Here is a 16,322-nt window from a genome sequence, read left to right on the forward strand (position 1 = left end):
AAGTCAGATGCTTAACTGACTGAGCCACCTAGGCTCCCCTTCAGTTATTTTTAGTTAAAGACAAAACAGCCTTTTCCAAAGGTGACAAAGTGAAGTGAAGGTCAGAAGGACGCAGGGTGTCAAAGCTCTTGCTTTAAAACCTGGAGGTGAGGAAAGAAGGCCCTCCCAAGAACTCAAGGGTGATTGGTCAGCAGAGGGATGGTTCTGGGTGGGGTGGGTGGAGCTACAGCCCATGATTGGTCACTGGATTGGTCTAAGTAGGCTCTAAGATGATTTCCACCTGCCAATTGTTTGACATGATTAGCATTATTATTCTTGGGGCTATTAAATGAAGGAATGATGTGGGGAGCCAAGAGAGTAGCTTATTCATTTGGATTCTGAATCACAATCAGGAAATAGTCTTTACCTGGTACAACCGTAATTTAGTTTTTCTTGCAAATTCAAAGGGAGGTGAGGTCATTCTGGGGTTTGATTTCACACATGGTGCTCTGGGTCTTCAAGATGAAGTTCTGCATAAGCTTGGCATAATGTGTGGTGGTGAGATTGTCCATGATGCTCTTTTTTTTTCTAATTTTTTTACATTTTTTATTTTATATTTTTGAGAAACAGAGTGAGACAAAGCATGAGCGGGGGAGGGGCAAGAGAGAGAAGGAGACACAGAATCTGAAGCAGGCTCCAGGCTCTGAGCAAGTGGTCAGCACAGAGCCTGATGTGGGGCTCGAACCCACGAACTGTGAGATCATGACCTGAGCCGAAATCGGACACTCAACTGACTAAGCCACCCAGGCACCTCTAGGGATTTTCCATGATGCTCTTGATGGGAATGCCTTCAGCGTTCACCACAATGATTCTCTGTACCCACTTCTGGTCCTAAGTCACTTCAGTGTCTCCTCCACCTCTGCCCTTTCTGATCCATTGGTAGCTCTTTGACACTGGCCAAAGCTAGGGTATTTTAATCTTAATTTTGCAAGAGCTCTGATCTTAGCAAGGGTATTTAAAAATACATTTTAATAATGAAATCCAAATAACCTCGGGAGAGTCCTGTGGAGTTCTAGCAGCATTGTGGGCAGATTTCCTTGTGAAACTTTAATGCTTGTACTAGGAAAGGCATTGAGTATAGTGCTGACTGAAGGGGAAAGCTCTCTGTTGCTTTTCAGTATTTACTGGCATAATAGAAGCACTTGGGAACCAATATTCCCTTGTATGTGTTAAGCCTCATTTACAGCCAAAATTTCTTCAACTACTCCATTCGTGATCAAATTGTAGGTGGAAACACAGCAATTCTCTATAAGGGCAGATTCTGTGTATATTTAGGAGTATTTGCTGTTTCAATAGCTTTTTTTTAGATTTATTTTTAGAGAGAGAGAGTGTGTGTGTGCAACTGGGGGAGACACGCAGAGGGAGAGAGAGAGAGGAAAGAGAGAGAGAGAGAAGAGAGAGAGAGAGAGAGAGAGAGAGAGAGCAAGAGAGAGAATCTTAAGCAGGCTGCATGCTCAGTACCAAGCCTGACACAGGGCTTGATCCCATGACACTTGGATCATGACCTGAGCCAAAAATCAACAGTCTGACGCTTGACCTACTGAGCCACCCAAGCACCCTGTTTCAGTAGATTTTTAAAAGAGCAATTATTTTTACTTTTTCAGTCCTCTTCCCCTCTGTTTAGTTCATGGCCCTAGATGTACTTCTGTAAGACAGAAAAGCTGGGGTGAAGAAACTGTTCCCAGTCTCATGCTTTTGGTTGGATAAGTGGAATCAAAAAGAACTGAAACTTCACAGCTTTTTATTTTTTTAATTATTTTATTTATTTATTTTTAAATGTTTATTTTTGAGAGAGGGACAGAGAAAATGTGCACATGTAGAGGAGGAGGCAGCGGGGAGGCAGAGAGAAGAGAGAGACTGGTGGGAGGACAGAGGATCTAAAATAGGCTCTGTGTTGGTAGCAGAGAGCCTGATGTGGGGCTCAAACTCACGAACCATGAGATCATGACCTGAGTCAAAGTCGGATGCTTAACTGACTGAGCCACCCATGTGCCTCTTAGTGCAGCTTTTTAGAGCGTGGCTTTTATAAATCTGTGTGATTGGGGGCAGAGCTGAAATTGATTCAATGCAAATTGTATCTCTCCCCCTTTTTTCTTTGGAACATAGCCCACAAGTGGAAGACATGTTGATGATTGCCTTCAGTTTCAAAATTTTTACTTAAACTCTTTCCCCCTCCTTGGATCTAGAGATTTTTCTTCTGAGGGTCCTAATGAGATGAGTGAGTTAGATATCTAGTGCTTCAGTGAATATGTCCCCCCCACCCTCAGATGTAATGCAGGCAGAGATGGGGCCTAGACTTGTCTATTGGTGCATGCCTAGGCACCAGGGACCACCCTTGGAAACAAAGAGCTAATCACTTTGAGTTAAATGCCATTGTGGTACGTTAAGAGCTAGAATGCAGTTAGCTTTTTTCATGCTAGAAACTCATCCTCATTGCTTTCCCTATCTTTTTTAAGAGATTCCATGATTCAAAGCTAGGATATATTTCATGTACCATAGTCATATTCTTACCTCCCTCCATCCCTTACTTCCAAAAGGTGTGCAGAGACAGGAAAAGAAACCCAAGGGTGAAAGCACCAAGTGTGGGATAGCCAGATTGGTGGAGGGAAGAATATGAGGGAGGACATGTGGTGGATTCTGTGGGCGGTGAAGGATTTGCCTTGTGGTGATGCTGGACAAGTGAGCTAAACCTTGGCTTCACTATCCCCACAAGATTTAGAGTTAAAAATTTTTTTTTCCTACTCTAGTAAAAGTATATGATGTCTTAAATCTTCCTAAGGTGTCTCTCAATATTCTTTCCAACCTGGCTACCTCCAGTGTCACTTGTGGACCCTGGAACTTGTCAGAAAGATAGAATGTCAGGCCCACTCCAGATGTATAGAATCAGGATTTATGTTTTAGCAAGTTTGCTGGCCAATCCATGTGCCTACTGCAATTATAGAAGCTACTCTATGGGAAGACTGTAATGATCTTGTTTTAGGTTAAAACCAAAGAAGGAAAAACAGCAACCAAGCAACCAAACAGACAAAAGATCTTAGAGATTCACCTGTTGTTAGGTCTTTTCTGTATTGTAGGATCTTTGGACCGTGGGAAAAATTTTGAGTGCCCATAAATACCCAGTATGTCAAGAACCGTTTGTCCTCCAAGCCTACGCCCTGTGGGAAGGCTGTTATGTTTTATGTTCATCTGCCACCTCCGTGACAGCATACAGAGACTGGGATCTAGTTACTTGGTTCATTTCTCCTTCTCAGAGTAGCACAAGTACGTAGTACCAGGCTCAGGTTCATCACGTCTTCCCTCTGTGGTATATCACATTAATGAAGCACTTTTATACCTTCTGTTTTTCACAGTAGCCCAGAGCAGGAGGCAGGGCAGACACCATTGCCCTCCACCGAGCTAACAGCTAAGAGTCTCTGAGGGTCAGAGCAGATGAATAATTGACTAGAGGTCCCAAGGTCTCATCCTCCAACTCCTGGGCTTCTCCCATCTCTAGGCTGCGACACCTTTTACAAAGAGCACATACTTCCATTAGGGCTGCATTTCCTTTTCAGGGCTTATAAAACCCTTTTTCTTAGAACATAGGTAGGTTTCGTGCCTATTCTATAAGATCTGAGATACCTGAAATATAAAGCCACAGGCTTTAGAACACAGGCTCCTGGAAATCCCAGGCACCTGCACAGCACCACTGGACAACATGACCTCTGTTTAAATCTAATACGCACCTGTGGCGTGAGACTGTTCAGCGCAGCAGGATCTCTGAGCGTGCTTTCTGGGCTCCCCAGCCAGCTCAGCTACACCAGGACACCTGACAGCCTGGGAACTGGTGGTGAGGGAACTGCTGGCTTTTTCCCTCTCAACTTGCTTTTCTTTTATTTTCTTTCATCTTATGAGATATGATTCCCTCCCACACATGGTTCTTTCCCAGTTCACATATTTTACTCGTTTTAAGAAGCTAGAATCAATATTTTGCTACCCACTTGTTGGGCTGTGAGTATATTTTTATTTCCAATTCTTCCAACCATATAGGATTCTGTAGGGGGTCTAAATTTGTTTTACACCAAGAGGAGGCACATGCAGAGCTCTTTCCTAATCCTACATATGCAGGACTGTGGCTGAGATTCAGTTCTGTTCTTTAGGAGTGGAGTGTTTCCTGGGCAGAGCAGCTGGAAATTGGTCAATTAAAGTGTCTTGTTGGCAAGATGTTGAAACGTGAATCATTAGCAGGTTTGCTGATCTTTTGACCTGCACCCCCTCTAAAAGCTGATTAGAATGCTATTTTTGGTATGCTTTGCCTTCATTTAGTCATATATTTCGTGCTTCCTGAGTTATGATAATTTGGCATGTCCAGCCAATGAATCTGTCAACATGTTGGAGTATAGGTGAGGTAGGAAGGTTATGTCAAGTTTTTGTGACCATGAAAAACATCAGCAAAATTCTTTTTGAGACCCTAAGAGAGCCAGTGGCTGCTGTGAGGGGTATTCCTAAGGGAAGGCTCATGAAATTACTGCTGCATATCAAGGAGAACTATTGTAGTCAGAACCACTGACAGATCTTGGGGACTTGATTTTGTGGTGAGATACTTTCAGTGACCCATAGGGTGTTTCTCTGAATGAAAAGTAGATCCGCTATGGCAACTTAATATTATTTTCCCTCAAGATAGGTATGGGCAAAGGCAGGGAAATTCTCTTGTTGCTCTCATTGCATGTATGGCCTTGCATTTTAGCAATTTGTAGCAAAGAGCTTATTTACCTGCCTCAAAGAGATAAATTCAGTGCTCTATACACAGTGGGCATTCTGGAAATGTTTCTTAACTAATGATATAGTTTGTTTCTGAGGCCGAGTTTTGAAGGGAGTTTTGTTAGCAGAGATGTGCTACTTAAAAATTATTGCAGGTGTTAATAGTAATTCCAGGAAACTAAGCCACTTGGGACATCATATTAACAGTGGGTAGAGAAAAAGTTTTCTTTTAGAGAATGCATAGATGAACTCATTTTAAATAGTTGCTGGCAAGATGTTGATAATAAGTTTTACCAGTAAAACACTGAATTCTCTTTACCTTTTTTCAAGGTTAAGAAGTGGCATATTGAGTAAGGGCGAGGGGAAGCATTATTCTCAGGCAGGTATTTTCTTGCACAATTTTTTGTTTCTCCCCCTTGTTAATCTACAGATATAAGACAGGAGACTTTAGATATATTGGAGCTGGTATTATCATTCTTCTACAATTAAGGTAAAATCCAGATTCTGTAATATGGCCTGCAAGACCCAATATGAACTGGAATTTTCTTATTTTACAACCTTACACTTACCCATTTCTAACTGCTCATTTACTCCTTTCTGTACTGGCCTTTTCCCCACTCCTTGAATGGTCTCACAGTCTTTGAACCTCTTGGACAAAAAGCAGGTTTAGGACAAGTATCATTTTTTCAGAAAGTATCTCCCTGTTCCCAATCAGAATTAGTCTCTCTTTAGCACTATCTTAATTTTCCTTATAGAACTAATCAACACATATATATTTGTATGATTTTTCTTATTTCAGAAGAAATTTGTGTGTGTGGTCATATGCTCTTTGGGGAGTTCAAACCCTGGGCGGTCACTTTTGGGAAGCATAGGAAGGCATCTCAAGGTACTTAGGACACAGGATAAGGAGGGCAGTGGGCCGACAGGAGTGTGGTAGTGAGTATGGTACTACCCCGCTCTCCTAACTCAGCTCCCAGGCTGCCTGGTGTGAAATAGGACCAGTGCTAGCTTGTCTCACAAGGGTAAGAGTATAATTGGGAGCATAATTAGGGAAGATGTTTCAACCATGGCACTTAATAGGTGCTCAGCCAAATTCTAACTTCCTTCAGAAGGTTACCCTGGCAAATTCCTTCAAAGAGCTGTTTCTTGAAAGGGTAAGATAACAAATACTTCCATGTTGGTATAAACGTGGACCTCGATGGTGAAAATAACACAACCACCTCTGTGGATAGCAATTTGGTAATGTATACTAAGAAACTCAAAAATTTTCATACTGTTGATCCTTATGGTTATGTTTCTGAGGATCCATCTTAATTTTAATTAAAGGTATAGAAAAAATTGTATTTGATATTCATTGCCACATTATTGCAAGTGTAAGTTGGAAACAGTTTAAATTTCCAGCAGTAAGGAAATGATTTTATAATGTGTGGTGTATCTGCAGGATAAACTGTTATGCAACCACTACAAATAATGCTTTCAAGGAATTGTTAAGAAAATGTGAAAAGGTGACAATAATGTTAAAAAAAAGTGCTTTTGTTATAAAAATGCAAGGTAGCATACTAAATATTAAGAATGTCTAGGCATTTAGTGAAGACTTATGTGCTGGGTATTATGTTAAGGAATTTGCACACACTAGCCCCCAAACAGGTACTAGCACCATTCACCTATACATGTGAGGAACTTGAGACTTTGCCTTATTAGTAATTTCCCCATAGATTCTTAATTACTACCATTGGAGCTGGACTTTGGGCTGCTAATTGATCTTTCAACATCCACGCATATTACCACCTCACCCATCTATTTTTTCCTGTCTATACTGCAACAGACAAATCACCCTGAAACATAAATCTGATTATTTGATTTTTCAGTGCTGTGTGGATAAAGACCAAAATGCTTGTCTAACTCTATAGCCTAAGCTCTTAACTACAACTGTTCACAGCATTTCCAGATAATAGTGTTGTTTTCTATTTTTCTCTAGTGGGGAAATCACAGATTGTTTTTATTTTGTTCTTTATCTTATTCTGTGTTTCCAGGTCAATTAACATATATTGTGTTTATAATGGGAAACAGTGTGTATAAAGGCAAGGGTGGTGATGATTTCTAATAAATTATTTTTATTTTTTAAAGAGAGAAAACCCTGAGCATCATAGCTGGGCTCAAGAAGGCCCCATAGGCGGGTGTTGAACCAGCTACCAAGGGATGAGGATACAAGGGGTTTTTGGGGACAACAGCTAAGGGAAGCTAGACACATTTTACTTGAGCTATAGCTGAGATTTTACCTGGAAAGTAAAACAAGCAAACAAACAAAAACCAAACCAAAACAAAACCCTTAGCCAGGAACTACCTGGTCCAATCCCATTGCTGATGGGAACTCTCCCCTTCAGGCAGGCCTCAGAAAGATTACTGAGAGAAAAAATGGATGGGAAGCTCCCCTGAGAGAACAAAACTTGTGATGGATTAAGGATGCTTCATTACTGAGTTCACTGCTCTCTCTCTTTCTCTCTCTCTGTCTCTTTCTTTCTGGAAGAGGGTCAACTTCCATTAAGCTTAACTCTCTGGCACTGTTGCAGTGTCCTCAGATATACAGGGATTTTAGTAAACACCCCAAATTACTCTTCCTATCCCAACCCTTTACTAATTCAACACATTTTTATTGAGTTCATATCTGTCACCAATATGCAGATATTTACCTTTTAAATGTCTTTTGGATCCATCCGTTCCTTTCCATTCCCTGGTAGCCATTCCAGTCCAAGTCTTCTACTAAATATTGTTGGTAGTCTCCTAAGTGACTCTTCTATCCACATGTACCACTTCCTCACCCATCCATTCCTTCTCCGTCTGTAGTGCAGCAGAGAAATCATCTTGAAACATAAATGTGATTGTTTGATTATATGTTTCCTAGTGCTCTTAGGATAAAGAAAAAGTCTTGGTACTACAAGGCCCCATGTAGGATCTGATCTCTGCCGTCTCTGTCCTTTGTTCATCATGTGCTCCCCTTGCTTTCTCTGCTCTGTTTGCACCAGCCTTCTCAGAATACATATGCCGTCCTCTCTTGTCTCAAGGACCTTTGCCTGTGGTGTTCTTTAGCCTGGAACACTCTGGCTAGTTATTCTTTCAGAACTTAGTTCAGTGGCTACTTCCCTGGGGGAACCGCCTCCCCCCCACCGCCCTGCCCTGATCTTTTTTTGTAAAACATTTTCTCTTTGTTTTATTTCATTTTCCTCTATTATGTATCCTGAGTACACCTTATCCAACAGTCATGTCAGTTGTATTTTGACACTGGCTCATTTTGCTGTGATTATTTGGTTGATCTTATAAACTGCTAGTTTGTGAGTTCCTTGAAGGCAAGGATCATGTATATTTTTGTTCATTATGATATATCCAATCTAGCATATGGCCTGCAACACATTAGGTATTGAATACCTATGTGTTGGGTGAAGGAAAAAATGCCTACTGTGTGCCAGGCACAGTATCAGATCCTGGTAATGAAACCTGAATATGATCTGGTACCTGCTCCCATGAGCTCATAGTCTAGAGAGAAAGGCTATAAGTTAATGGGATATTCTAGTTGAACATGCTGATTGCTATGACTGAGGTATGAACCAGGTCCTGTAGGAGCTCCGAGGACATACATCCAGATGAATGATGGTCAAGGAGAAGGTGCTTGAGATGAGTTTTGAAGAACCAGGAGGATTCATCGAGGAAAAGGCCTTGGAAGGGGGTTGGAGGTGGGTGAGAAGCAGGCCCCATAGAAGGAAGAACAAAGGAAACCTGTGCAAATTAGGTCCCAGAGAGTGCAGGTGTTGAGCAAGAGGCATCTATTGCCTGTCATCAGGAGTAGAAGTCTGAACTCTTATGCCTATTGCATCTTAGCATCAGAGTCTCTAAGGAAAACACACTGTGGTCAAGCACTGCATGGAACGTGTTTTACTCACATAGAGAAGAGAGAGAGCAAAATCAGCTTTGGTAGTGTGCAGTGGTCCCCTATGGCCAGCAGGTCCGTGCTAGCAACCAATGCAGGGCAGTTGGCCTGCGTGCATCCAGCATAGGCCGTTTGGACTCCTCATCTCTTGGTGAGGATGTGTTCTCAGCCCAAGGCCCATTCTTACGTGGTCCTGTGGGATCAAAAGACTGCCTGCAGGGGACTGTCTTCCTAACAGAATGATGTCCCCATCCCATATTGATCTACTGTATCATTCTTGAGGAGAACTCCATATCTTTCCAGGAAAACGGGTGTTTTTAAAGGACTGAAAATTCTGGGAAGAGCTTGAACTACAATTCTGTTAATTCCTGAGTGTTAGAAAAGGGTCTGGATGTAATTCTTCTGTATAAGTGAAGTTTGGTTTTTATTAAAAATACATGTTGGTGTGCAAGTAAACAAATTTGTATCATTTGTCATAATGAATTATCTCTCTAATCCTGTAAGTAATTGGAAACTGTGTCAATCTCGGTCCACTAAGCTTGTTCTGAATATACGGCAAAAAGCAGGATCTACCATATCTAGTCTTTAACCCCCAGGTCCTGATCTCAGCTTTGATATCATACACAATTTCAAAAAAAAACTACTTTTTCTGTATTGGTGTTTGAATTTCATAGAACTTTATTCTTCCGTCTGTGCAGTGATTAAAAACATACACTCTGAAGCCAGATTTCCAAAATTGAAAGCCTGCCTCCACTACTTATGAGTGGCAGGAACTACGAAAGGCACTTAAACTCTCTGTGCCTCAGTTTGCATTATCTTTAAAGTGGAAACAATAATATTACCATATATAGTAGTTATGGAAATAATATTACCATATACAGTTGTTATGAGGATAAATTAATGTATGTAAATTTCTTACAACAAACCATGCACTAAATATAGTTTGTTTAAGTGATTAAAAGCTTTTTTCAAATTTTAAAGGTTGTAGACATCCTCACAATCACCAAAGGCTAGAATAAGTGTTCATTATATTTGTAACATTTAAATGAATTTCAGTTTAGGTGGTTCTTCAAAAGAAGTTACTGACATACCTCACAAGATTGAGTTTAAGTGTCTCAAGGTTAGAAGTGGTAGCACTGGGGGTGGGGATTAAGTAGGAGTTGAGGGAATAGTAACCCTTCTCGGAAAAGGCAAAGAGGTTTGGGGATTCATGAGCTCGTCCGATGTGTTGATTGGTCACAATGGGATGGCTCCAGGTTGGCCTCTGCCTGCATGCCGGTATAGCATATGCATACTGTGCACCAACAGTGTGCCAACCTCTAGACGCTCCAGATGATTAAGGCATGGCATCTGCCCTCCGAGCATGTAATTTGGTGGGAGGCACCTTAACATCTCCATGAACACCAATTCTTTAAACCACTTACATTGTGCTATACTGTGCTAAACTATAGGTAAAAGCATTTTGCTGGGGAGATTAATTCCAAGTGGTGGGATATCTCTGAGATATCCCTTCTCATCTCTGAGAAGATGGCACTTGATTTCACCCTCATTTCATGAGGAAGGAGAGGGTTTCAGTGGGTGCTATCTTGACAGCAGGATATTACAGATAGAAGGGATGGCTGACATCAAGGCCTGGTGGCAGAGAACTGAACAGATTCAAAGAAAACAGGGTGAATCAGACAATAAGACTATAGAGTTGAATGAATTTATAATCATTTGTATATGAAGAGAGTCTGGGATCTTGTTTATGCTTATTTATTCCTGGCACTAGAGTGCAAATCTAACTTGCATAATGAAATCTTGACTCATATATCTCTTTCTTCTTATCATTTGCCCCATTCTGTTTGTCCTTTCTCTTCCCTCAAGTTTATGCTTTCCTGGCATAAAGACTGATTGTAATTCTCCTCTAATAGGAGACAACTGGGAACTGACAAGGAGGGACTAAAAGATTGTGTAATCAAAGGCAATAAAAAGATTCATTTGAATGGGTGTTGAGCTCAGAATTCCCAACTTGTGTTCTTCTGCAAATACGAAATGTGTGGTTCCTTTAATGTGCTGGGCAATGTCCATTATGCTATCTGTCTTCCTTTATCACTTAAGTTCACTCCACGGTAACCACTATTTTAAATCCATCTTTCTTTACTAGAACCATTTTCTCTTTAACTGGGACAAAGGAATCTAAGCTTATAGCTTCCTGCAAACAGCATGAAAACCTTTTAAATTACACAGCGTTGATGGATTTTCACCCCTTCCTCTAAATACAATACATATGCTATCCCTGGGGTTCACTTAATGCTTCCTTACTGATGATAAAACTGCTGCTTGGCACAGACGAGCGCCAACACACTGCATCACTGCACACTCTTGTTCAGATTGCAGTCTAACCGGTGAAGCCGAAATGGAAAGTCTAAGCCCCTGATCCTGGCGGCATACAGCATATTAAATGCTGTGCTCGCTAATGTTTCTTCTCTTGAATGTGAAATACATTTGCTACTGCCTCCAGATCCCAGTGTCCTAAGTGGTAGGGTGATTCAGAATTGCGTACCATGGACAAGCTGCAGAGGGCTCAGGGGAGAGGCTTTGAAAGAAAAAAATGATGTGAATGCGGAAATGTTCTACCTCCGGGAGAGACTTTAACAAGAAAGCCTGCCTGCTTTGGGCTAGAATGAACTTACCATTCTATGCCTGCCCCTTTCTGAAAAGAACACTAGCTGCCAGCCGCAGTTCTCGTGCTGGTTGCATATGAAACTTTATGTATGATAAATTTGACAAGAAATGTTATTAAATGAACATAAAAGACCTTGGATTGGATTACTAAGAGCCAGGAAAATAAAACAAAACAGACTGAGGGAAATAATGGATCGCACCACAGACTGTTATGCGTACCTGACTCGACGATTTCCAATACTGTTTTTATATCCAATAGTGTAGTGCCTTATGATTTGGGAAATTCTTTCATCCACTGTATCTTGACTGAATCTTCCAAACATTCCACAGAGAAAGGCCATATCTTCATAGGACATATGGGGAAACTGAGGCACAGAACTAACTAAATGAGTGGTCCAAAGTTACATGGCTAGTAAGAGGCAACATAGACTTTCTGACTTAAGTCCAATATTCATTTATCACATTGCCTCTTAGTTGAAACACTACTGCCCTATAGAAACTTTGTAGAGAGGAGGCACCCTTCCTTCTCTCTACAGTCACTTCCTTATTCTGGTGAAAACATACGGAGTATAACCTTTACATTGAGTAAAGTGGTCTATTACAGTGCTTTTTACACTTTTCCCCTGTCACTTAGATTCTCCTAAACAACATAAGCATGATGGAATACATTTCCTGACATGTCCAAATTAAAAAAAAAAAAAAAAACAACTCTTTTGGATAGTGTTTCCTGACATGTCCAAATTAAAAAAAAACAAAACAAAAAAAAACTCTTTTGGATAGTGGCCTGTAATCTTTTTTGGGCTTTGAACATCTCTGAGAATATTATGAAAATTATGTGTTTGTGGGAAAATCCAGGATGGGTAAAGAGATCCATGGAAGCCCTTCTTGGGCCATAATTAGAGACTCTGATAGAAAAAATAATGTTGTGTTGCTGGAGAGTGGCCACTTCCAAGCATAACTCAGCTGCAACAAAGGAAAGGAAAAAAACCTCACCTTCCCTGAGATTCCCATGGTGTCCAATCCGATAGATGGTCCTCTACTTTCACATTCCTTCTTGGACACTCCCCAGTCTTCCCTACCTTATTTTTAGGCAAGAAGAGATAATAACATTCACCTAAAAATTCTTCCTGTAACAGTCCTTTATTACCTACATACCACATGCCAGAAACAGTACTAGCTACAAATGGAGACACAAATCTCTTGAGATGTGTTCCCTGTTCTCAAGAGGCTCATAGTCTAGAATGTGTATTAAAGTCTTTAAATTCTTCCTAGTGGGAAATTCTTTCCTAGTGGGAAAAGGGTAAGATATGTATGTAGTTTTAGAGCTGGGGGATGAAAATAAGTGGGTGCCCTCCAGGTGGATAAGAGAGGGATGTACAACATTCTAGCAAGGCACTTAGTAGCTCATGCATGGACTCAGAGACGCTGCAGAACATAGCCCATCCAGGGCATAGTACTGATTCAGCATGTGCTTAGAATGGAGTGCTGGTGAAGAGGTAGGTGAAAGGTAGCCAGGGCTCAGATGTAAAGTGTCTTAAGACACAATATATGTATTCTTTGTTCTACCAGTGCAAATACCCATATAGAGGAAGTTAAAATCTGTCTGGAGATCCTTTGTGTTGTGGCAGGGTTAGAGTGACAACCACTGGCTACCACTGACTACCCAAAAAGAATCATTGGCTCTTGTCATAACCCAGATGCTAGAAACACAGCCATCTGAATGAAAAGACCTGCCTGTCCATTGCTAGATGTATAAACCATAAAAGCTCTTCAGTGCAGTAAGGATGTTTCCTTGGATTCTTGAGGATGTTAACACAGCTGTTTATAAACATTATCAATCCACAAGTAGCAGGGGTGAGCCACAGAGTGATTTATCTGGCTGCTTGAACATTTTTCAAAAAATGTTGGAAACATGGTAGATCGACACTCCCGCTGATATTTTAAGTAGCAGCCAGACTCTGCTTCCAGCTGAATGGACATAGTCTCTGTCTGATTACTTATGCATCATATAGCTCTATGCTGAATCCTTGCCATTTGCCTGTTTAATTCCGGGACTGCAGTGGAACTATAATCTTCCTGTTCATTTATTTATTCTCCAACTGGTTGGCAGGTCCAAAAGGCCAGTGCCTGCATATCAAAGTCTTGTGGGTAAGTGGGTCACACTTCACTGGAATCATCTTCGTCAGAGCTTCTCTGCGTAACCAACTCCAGTACCAAGTTGCTACATGTATTCCAAGAGTGAGTTTTATTTCCTCACCACTTAGCTGCTTTAGGATTTGGGGGATGCAAGCTACAACTGTGCCTCATCTGCACATCCCCTGCTTGGAGAGCACAAGACTATTTAGTTAATTTTCCTGGAGGCTGTGTTAAAAATGTCCTGCAGAAGTAAAGTTTCTTAGTCCTGTGGACCGTGTCTCTATACAAGCTAATTCTAGGGTAGTGGAACACTTTTGGGTGAGGGAAATGATAATATAAAATTGATTGGCCTGGCTTCTTTAGGAAAGTTTAGGAGTGAACCTCTTAAATTTGCTCTGTCTCAAAGCCCTAGAATGCTCTGTGTGGCAGATCCCAAAGTAAGGGGTCATGGTAAAGAGGCTGCTTTACGTTATGTTTTAGGTGAATCTTTGCAGCCAAGTTGTTATAGATGATGGAGTAAACAGTGGGCATAATCCAGGCAAAATGTCACTGTGATGCTATACAAATTAGCCCTATGGTCAGGCTACAGGGGTCAGGACCCGGTTCAGCTATTTGAGTGCAGTATTGGGAGGAATTTTGTCCATTCTTGATTTGTCAAACATCACCTGCAGGATCATAAGACATGGAGAAACCTCAACAATGTTATCTCTCCCGTTTTTTTTTCTCCACGTTCCTCTTTTGACCATATTTTAGAAGCCACATTAAATAAACGAAATGCTATTCTCTTCTGCATCTCAACACAAAAGGATCTGTCTACCTTGGCAACTCATTCTCATATCTCCCTAGTTCATGAACTATATATGTTTACTTAGATAGTTTGTGAAATATCCACTTGAAGCCTCCATCCCCCAATATTATCTTGTTGAAATTGGCTAAGGTCAAATTACTTTTAATTTTCGTCTCAAGTCTTATTTATATTTCTTTGGATAGGTTTTTAAAATTTAACATTTGCTTGATACTTACCATATACTTTGCATTATAGTAAATAATTTAATATGCATGATCTCTTGTACTCTCTCAACACGTAGATACTATTATTTTCACCATTTTCATTTTTGGCATGAAGACATTGAAGCTTAAAGAGGTTGAGTAACTTGTTCAGGGTTATATAGCCAATAATTGGTGGAGTCTGGATTTGAATTCAGATCTGTCTCATTGCAGATCCTGAATTGTAATCTTTATGCTCTACTACCTTCAGCCATGTGATTACTCACCAAGTATTTTATACATGTTCTGTTAATACTTTGCAGATCTTTTTGCCCCAAGTTTTATTGATAATAATTGACATACATCACTGTATAAGTTTAAGGTATAAGCATGATGGTTTTTAATTGCGTATATTGTGAAATGATTACCACCATAGGTGCAGCCGTGTCCGTCTTCTCACATAGATACAATAAGGAAAAAAAGAAGAAAAGAAAAAAAGAAAAGAAAAGAAATCTCCTTGTGATTGAGAACTCTTAGGATTTACTCTCTTAACAATTTTCCTTTATGTTATACAGCAGTGTTAGCTGTAGTCATCATGGTGTACATTACATCCCTGGTAACTGTTTATCTTATAACTGGAAGTTTGTACTTTTTGACCACCTTCTCCTATGGAGAATGTTCAATGTGCACTTGAGAAGAGTGTATACCCTGCTGCTTTAGGATGAAATGTTCTGAATATATCTGTCAAGTCCATCTGGTCCAGTGTGTCATTCAGAGCTATTGTTCCTTTGTTGATTTTCTGCTTAGATGATCTTTCCATTGTTGTAAGTGGAGTATTAAAGTCTTCTACAATAAAGGTATTATTATCCATCAGTTTGTTTATGTTTGTGATTAATCAACTTATATATTTGGGTGCTCCCATGTTGGTGGCATGAATATTTACAGTTGTTAGCTCTTCTTGATGGATACACCCCTTAATTATTATATAATGCCTTTCTTCATCTCTTAGTACAGTCTGTTTTAAAGTCTGTCTAAGATAAGTATGGCTACTCCGACTTTCTTTTGATGTCCATTAGCATGATATATGGTTCTCCTTCCCCTCACTTTCAATCTGCAGGTGTTCTCAGGTCTAAAATGAGTCTCTTGTAGGCGGCATATATATGGATCTTGTTTTTTGCTCATTCTGATACCCTGTGTCTTTTGATTGGGGATTTAGTCCATTTACATTCAGAGTGATTATTGAAAGATATGAACTTAGTGTCACTGTGTTTCTGGTGATGTTTTGTGGTCCTTTGTAGTCTTTGCTTCTTTCCACTCAGAGAGTCCCCCTAAGAATTTCTTGCAGGGCTGGTTTAGTGGTCACAAACCCCTTTAGATTTTGTTTGGGAAAGTCTTTATCTCTCCTATTCTAAATGACAGCTTTGCTGGATAAAGGATTCTTGGTTGCATATTTTTCCTATTTAGTACATTGCATATTTCCTGCCTTTCCCTTCTGGCCTGCCAAGTCTCAGTGGACAGGTCTGCTACTTAAGTGTCTACCCTTGTAGGTTAAGGACCTTTGGTCCCTAGAGGCTTTCAGAATTCTTGCTTTATCTTTGGAGTGATTTTTGTAAAAAAAAAATCTGTAAAAAAATGCCATTAGAATCTTGATAGGGATTGCACTGAATCTATAAATGGATTTTGGTAGTATTGACATTTTAATAATACCAATTCTTCCAATCATTGGCCATGTTATCTTTCCATTTATTTGTATCTTTAATTTTTTTCATCAATGTCTTATGATTTTTAGAGTAGAAATCTTTTACCTCCTTAGTTAAATTTATCTCTAAGTATT

The 16,322-nt window shown here is 40.2% G+C and overlaps 1 pseudogene; it reads right to left on the reverse strand.

Moving 5' to 3' along the window:
• Window positions 1-362: 362 nt before the first annotated feature.
• On the reverse strand, window positions 363-6,436 carry LOC122229471 (annotated as a pseudogene).
• Window positions 6,437-16,322: the final 9,886 nt, after the last annotated feature.

This window comes from Panthera leo, chromosome C2 (genome assembly GCF_018350215.1).
Source record: "Panthera leo isolate Ple1 chromosome C2, P.leo_Ple1_pat1.1, whole genome shotgun sequence".
NCBI classification, from domain to species: domain Eukaryota; kingdom Metazoa; phylum Chordata; class Mammalia; order Carnivora; family Felidae; genus Panthera; species Panthera leo.